We start from the raw sequence: 7,825 nt of genomic DNA, 5'->3' as shown, positions 1-7,825 counted from the left end.
GATTGGTACTCGCAGTTATTGCTTTTGTTAACGATAATGAGGAATTGTCAGCAGGAGTTATCTTCTTTTTTTCTGGAAAGAAGACTACTTTACAGATTACTTGATTGAATTGAATCGGAAAAAATGTTAGTTAGAAAAATCTACAAAGGAAAATGTAGTAGTTGTCTACTTACATATGGCGATACCTCTACAGAGCCATGAGAACATGTGTACATGATGTGTACATACACTCTTACAAGGGCGTACGTAAGTGCTAAATGCCAAAGGTCATCAATCTTGCCAACTGAAATAAGAAGTAGGTTCATTTGCCAAAGAGTTACAAAAATAACAAAAACAAATATTACAGCCATTTATAAATAGCATTATTTGAAAAACATTTCTGCTTGAATGAAAAGTGTTGTCAATAAAGTAATATATATAATAATACATATATAATAGTATATACCTTTATATATGATATGTATTATATATAATATATAAACATTTAAAAACCACTTTGCAGATGACATGAATAATATTAATTCGAAGAAAACGTTTGTTAGAAAACATATATATTATTACATTTATACATGTATATAATTTATATATATATAAATATTAAAGTGTGTCATCGCTCGGTGTCTGTCTAGCTGATGTGATTAAAGTCTAGCAATGAAAAGTCCATATCGCAAAAGATTTGATTTCAGAATCTTTAGTTCAAAAGGTGGCAGGATATCCCATTAAGCTACGCAAGATGCAATGGGTTCATTGGGCAATATGAGTCATTATCTGAGTTGAAATACGCCTAGCGACTCTGTGTTACACACAACGTCACTAAAGCTTGTTCTCATGGTTCTTATTAGTAAGTTTAGCAATACTAGATTACTCAAATTAGCCAAATTAGTGGCAACTACATTACCTGCCACTGTTTATATGAAGTTTTGTAATACCCGTGCAATATGTATATATATTTTTTTAAATAAATATATATATATATATATATACTAAGAACTAAAATCAGAGTGCTCAACATAGGATGGAGCAGTATAAATTAAAAAATTAAATAGTTCACTTATCTTTCAGCTGCTGACAGTTTCCTGCTAGTGCGTTCTTCAGGCTGTAGACTTCAACTGGGTCAAGAAGGTGACTTTTCAAACATCCCTTTATTTCACGTGATTGGTGGATTTTGTCGCGCTTCGATTAACTTATTTTAAAATTTCAGAGAAGAATGAGGGCAGGATGAGGCAATTTCTGTTCTTTTATCAAGTGTTGACATGTCAGGTTTTTTAATAATGTAATATTTTTCAGAAATACATAAATTGCACCTTTTCCTTAAGTTGCTGTAGGATTTAGCGTGTTTTAGTATAGTCCAGTCAAGTTTGAAGTTAATGTCTCGGTCTTTTAGTGCCCATATGTGTTTGCTCAGTTCTGTAGCATTTCTTTTTGCGCTATTATTTATACTGCTTTTATGGTTACGGTATCTAGTTTTAAAGTCGGTTTCACAAAGTCCAACGTAGGTCTCGGCAGTGTTGCTGTCTAGTTTTGTCACTTGTGCTTGGTACACAATGCTCTTCTGAAGGCAGTTTTGGTTAAGCGGACAGTCTGATTTTGTTCTGCAGTTGCATTTTTTGATTTCGGTAGTTGGCGGATTTGGAAGTAACTTTTTGTTATGGTATTCTATTTTGTTTTTGATGTTAGGCATAGTTGAGTAGCTCAATTTTAGGGTACTTTTGTTAAGTATTTTATGTAGAGAGTTTGTCTTTCGGAAGCACTTGTTTATCAAAGTCAGGAATCTTTTTCCTATGTTAGTTTTTACACTTGAATTAAATGGTGGGTTATACCAGGTTATGGTTCGCTGTCTAGTTTGTCTTTTTCTTTTGTTAGTAGAGGTTTTATTTTCAAAAGTAAGTATATGGTTGTATCCACTGTTTGTCAGAGCTCTCTGGTACGGTTGTCAAAAATCTGTTCGCTAGAAGAAAGTCTGTTCAGTCTTTTATTAATGTTAAGTGGTAAGTTTTTAATTATGCAAGGGGGTGGTTGCTCAGTCTATGTACATATAAAATAGTGTTGTTAGGGTTGGTGTATGGGCCGTCTGAGCCTTTGGTTAAGTCAAGGGTCACGTCTAAAAACTGGACAATTTTCATGTTAGCTTCGATTGTTATTTTTAAATTGTTTGCTTTAAATATATTGCATGTCGTCTTTTTCATGTTTTCGACATATTTAGGTGTGTCGTTGCATATTGCCAGTCCGTCATCAAAAGTAATACTGGACTCTACCAAGATGGACTCTACTCCAGTGTGTGTGGTGTGAGAGTAGATGGACTCTACTCTCACACCACACACACACCACACACACACCACACACCTTTTGGTGTGTGTGTGGTGTGTGCGTGCGTGCGTGCGTGCGTGCGTGCGTGCGTGCGTGCGTGCGTGCGTGCGTGTGTGTGTGTGTGTGTGTATAGAAAAGTTACTGTTCTATCAGAAGCTATCCATCGAAACTTTTCTCATGATATGTAGTTTGAAAGTTAGAATGGCAAATGTTGTTATATGTTAATTACAAATCAATTTTCTGACCAAAAACTATTTTATTAACCGGGCAACGTCGTCGGGTGGCACAGCTAGTACATCATAAAATGCCTTGATGAAACCTTTATGTACAAGTTAATTTGGCTAATAGAAGTGCAGAGTCCAGTTGGCAGGAAGTGAGCAGGGTGTGACTCACAAGCTGTGGTGCTGAAGCAGATGTTGGAAGTGGTAGATAGAGAAAGGACTTACAAGTAGAGTAAGTATGGGTAGTTTTAGGGAGAGAACAACTGGTATAGTACAGGTTGTGAGCAAGCATACAGACATGATGGTAATATAGGTCAGAGATAGGAATAATTTTAGCGGTTTTGAACAATAACATTGACATATGTCAAATTGCTTTTTTAAACATTATTTTTAATATTAGCTGAAGGTAACAAATGGCATCATAACATTTGAACCAATGACAAATCAGTGTCAAAATATTTCACCATTGTAAATAAACAAATGTTTCTGACTCCTCAAAATATCAACAGGCAGCAGGTTTAAAGCTTTTGAACTTTGGAATGACAGCTGACGTTGTCCAGATGCTGAAGTAGAAGCTGGAAGTAGTAGATAGAGAGAGGATTTACAAGTCGAGTAAGTATGGGTGGTTTTAGGGAGAGAACAACTGGTATAGTACAGGCTGTGAGCAAGCATACAGTTACGATGGTACTATAAGTCAGGGTTGGGAATAATTTTCGCAGTATCGAACAATAACATTGACATATTTCATATTGTTTTTTTACACATTATCTTTAATATTAGCTGCAGGTAGCGAATGACATCGTAATATGTCCACCAATCCCGAATCATAGTAAAAAATATTTGCCCAAGGATATTTCGTGGTACTTATGTGTCTATAATTTTTAAGTGGTAACTGACAGTTTCATGGAAGGCCATTTTCTGGAAATAAAATGAAATTTAATGCAGTTTTAAAATATTTACTCAACGCACTAATCAGAAATGAACCAGGCTAAAACTTTAAAAGCCTGCGAAATGACACCCTGTGGAGTGAATTTGTTTTCAACTTCAGAGTTATCTTATCTTAAAATCAGAGCCCCCCCTAATGCTAATGTTGAAGGTTCTCAAGCTACAAATATTCATATTCTCATTGCTTTGATTAACAGATATTTGTCAGTCTAAACCAATTAATATAATTCAGTCCTTAAATTGTATTACTTCTGTTTTGAATCACACATTTGAAACATTTATAATGTTTCTTTACCCTAAACGCTTTATCTATTTAACATGACTTATAGCTAGTCACAATCTAAAAAGTAACAATTAGGCTATGGGTTTGTGGAAAATAAATTTGAATTCGCCAACAATCAACTATGACGTTATGACTTTGTGCCAACAATCAAACCCACTGGAGATTCTAGCATACTACTGAGAAAATGTGTTACTTCATTGCTCTTACAAATCTGCTTTGCTGCATAATATTTTGTACTTTGATAATGCCTTTCTCTGTCACTGCTGTGGCTATCAGTTTGATGGGACAAGTATGTTTAATTGGAATTGTCTGCTCTCCAATAATTCTCATGCTGAGGTGAGTTAAGCAATACACAAAGGAAAATAAATGGAATGTTGTAGTAGGTATTTGAAGATATTTTACTATTGTAATAGTGAGTATTACTCACTAATGCTATGGTACATTACACTAGTTCTCTCATATGGTTAGATGTTTATTTTAATTTAATCGTAAAGAAATAAATCTTTTGCAAGGTTTAAAAAATATTAGTAATGAGCTATTTGTTGTGATGTTGAAATACGTCATAAACATGTTGTGTATGCTCAGTATTATGGTTATTTTGATATCTGCATCTAGAAACTATGTACCTTTGGTCTTAAAATGTAATATAATTTGCTTTATGACAGTTACTACCTGTGTAGTAGTCTCTGTTGTGCCCTGACCTTCTGTATTGCGAAAAAAAACTTAGGCAGCACCCTGCTCTATTAGTGATGTAGGTTATGACAGCAAGAGTCAGGTAAAGTAGATAAATGGTAAGGTATTAGTAGAATATCTAATCACTTGGTAAATATTTTATGTTACCTACTTGATGATATTGTATAAAAAGGTAAGACAACTCTTCTATCAGTTCAGACAGAAACTCTAAAACTCTGGTATTGATATAATTAATTTTATTATTCAGATTCAGTTATGAGCAGGAGAAGAAAACTCAAAGATTCAAAGTACAACTCAGTTTACATCGAATAGAGTTTGTCTCACGTCCACAAACTAAGAAGTTTTTCCCTTCATTACCTCCAATTGAAGAGGTCGAGAAAAATGGAGAAGTCGAGGAGGTTGAAGAAGTTGAAGGAATAAAGGCTACTGAGCATAAGAGTGAGTTTTAAATACAAATGTACATGAGTAACACAAATAAATTGCAATCAAGTAAAACGGAAACCTAATGACAAATTTTGATTTAAAAAGAACATAATAATGTATTACTTTTTTTGAAATGATTAAAAAACAGCAATGAAATAATAAATTTTTAGCCAAATGTGCAGCTTTGTGGTTGTGGGACATGCCATAGAGTAGCAAATGATACAGCTGTATAAGAAGGCATTAAGACTTCATGCATTGAATTGCAGATAAGCAAGCAGCTAAGAAAGCAGAGATTATTAGTAAAAGTAGGACCTTGTGTTTACTAAATTAACTCAGAAATAATAGCTGAGTCATAGATAAATAAGGTTCCCATCATATTACAGCTCCATGTACCATGAATCATCTCTCCCTGGAGAAACATGAGACAGGAAACAAGATACAAGACCTGCCTGAGAAAGAACTGAGAAATAGAGACAAGTTACATAAAGATCAAACAGAGGACACTGAGAACTCTAATGATATCGAAGCTGTTAGGTCAGCAGCTAACTGTGTTACTGACAGCGGTGTCGAGTTCAATCATATAGGTAGCAACGTTGAGCTATCAGCGACTCAGTCCACTGAGAAAAAGTCAAAAGTAGACAAAAAACACAGATTTATCCGTCTATTTACTTCCTGTTTTAGTTCCAGTTAATTTTATTTTAACCATTGTGTTCAATTTTAAACAATAAATATATATTTCATGTTAATAATTATTTACTATTGCATAACTAACATCTCTAAATATGAAGCTACTTCTTTAGGCTTATTTATAAGCCAACCTGACAGGACTCATAGAAAAGGTGTTAATCACATTATGCAGTGATTACATCTGAAGATGAGTCAGCAGTAATGTCATGAGTGATACTGACTCTTATTAGTAATACAGATTCTTCTTTCATTTCCTTGGTGCTTCAGAAAGCTTTTCATAACATGATAACATATCTGTGCGTGCGGAACAAATACAAAGAAAAGTTCAAACAGTAGACAAGATATTGTTCAGTTAAAAATTTTATCTGTAAAAAATTATTAAAAACAATTATCTGTAACTTTTTGCACCCATTGTTTGTACCAAATTGATAAATATTTTGCAGTAGAATACTGTGAATGGAGAATAAAAACACTACTAGCTACTATAATATCCTCCATGACTTCTATTTACATTTACAATTGAGATTAGAACAATTAGACAATTAAACATTCCTAGATACTGGTTGGTTACATAAATGCTACTTGTGCAAGAGGTGACAACTTCGATTAACTTTATCGCATGGTTAGTCAGACAGAACCAATACATATAAGCTTGTCAGCAGTTATAATGAAACTTATAAATACTTTGTCAGCTATGTTATTGCTATCACTTTTATTATTTAATAAATGTGTTCACTATAAAGAAGATTAGCCAATGAGATACCAGGGATGTTAGAAAACACCAATCAAACACTAACGTTATGCCACCAATCAAACACTAACTACCTACGCGGTTCTAATACTATGAAAAGCATGTGCCCACCAAGAAAAGCAAGAGCATACACTAGTAGAAAATATCTACCTCTGTAGTCAGTCACTTGTGAATAAATATAGCTAGTGTATTATACTTGGCAAATGTATTTGCCTTTGTTACCAATTGTGTATTATGAATATAATAGCTGCATAACCAGTTATTAATAATGCTGCCAATAACACCTGAATTTACAGCTAAATTTTATTGCTAAACAGTACAATTCTGCTGGCACGCACAAGTGTCCGTTGGGTTTCATCTGTATAGAATGAGTTGGACTCCTTTGATACGTTTATTATCTTGGTAGTCATGTCTACATCAAATGTTGACATTGAAGTGGACATTCCAAGCTATGAGTAACTGAATTCTCCTGTAGAGAACTGTTTAAAGGATGAAGTCTCATACTCTGTAGAAGACAGCCTGAACAATTTAAAATACACATGTCAAATTATAATATTTATATGTAGCTTACAAGAGGTATTTATAGCGTATGTAGACTTTGATAATAAGTAAACATTTGCTTGAATTCTTGTGAAATCAGATACGTACTGTCACATCTATCAAGTGCTTCAATAATCAATAATTTCATCTGTGGAGGTTTTACCGTATTGCAAACCAGCGTGTATTTTATTACAACTACTACTGTCAACACTATTGCTATCACTGCTATTACTACCATTCATACTATTACTACTAGAACTACTATTACTACTACTACTATTACTACTACTATTGCTACCACTATTACTACTACTACTATTATTACTACTATTAATACTAGTACTATTACTACTATTACTACTACTACTAGTACTACTAGTACTACTACTACTATTATTACTACTGCTACTAATATTACTACTACTATTACTACTACTACTACTACTATTACTACTACTATTAATACTAGTACTATTACTACTACTATTGCTACTACTGCTACTACTACTACTACTACTACTACTACTACTACTACTACTACTACTACTACTACTACTACTACTAGACTAGCACCCAAATTAGCAATCAACCATTGTTACTTATTGGCAGATTAACAAAAAGTTTATTATTATGTCAATAGCTGTATGAGTTGTCACTCATAAATATCAAAAATATTGTGGTAAATTGTGATATTAGGTAATAAACTCAATAGCAAATAGCAACAAATAATGTTAATCCTGAAATGTCTGTGAGTATTGTTGAGTAGTGTGTGATGTGTATAGTAAAAGTTACTTGGGCTTTTTTTGGTGTGATTTTAGTTTGTAAATTTTTGGTGTGCCGCGTACAAGAATAATTTAGTCAAGTATTTGCTGCTACAGTCTCCAGACCAATTGCCTTCACTTTCATTCTGTCGTTCCACTTCATCTCCTAAATCATAACTCTGTCCTTGAAGCTTAGACGGTTAACAGGGTAGAT

The sequence above is a fragment of the Watersipora subatra genome, chromosome 4 (assembly GCF_963576615.1).
Source record: "Watersipora subatra chromosome 4, tzWatSuba1.1, whole genome shotgun sequence".
NCBI classification, from domain to species: Eukaryota; Metazoa; Bryozoa; class Gymnolaemata; order Cheilostomatida; family Watersiporidae; genus Watersipora; species Watersipora subatra.
Note: the sequence above shows the minus strand (reverse complement) of the source record.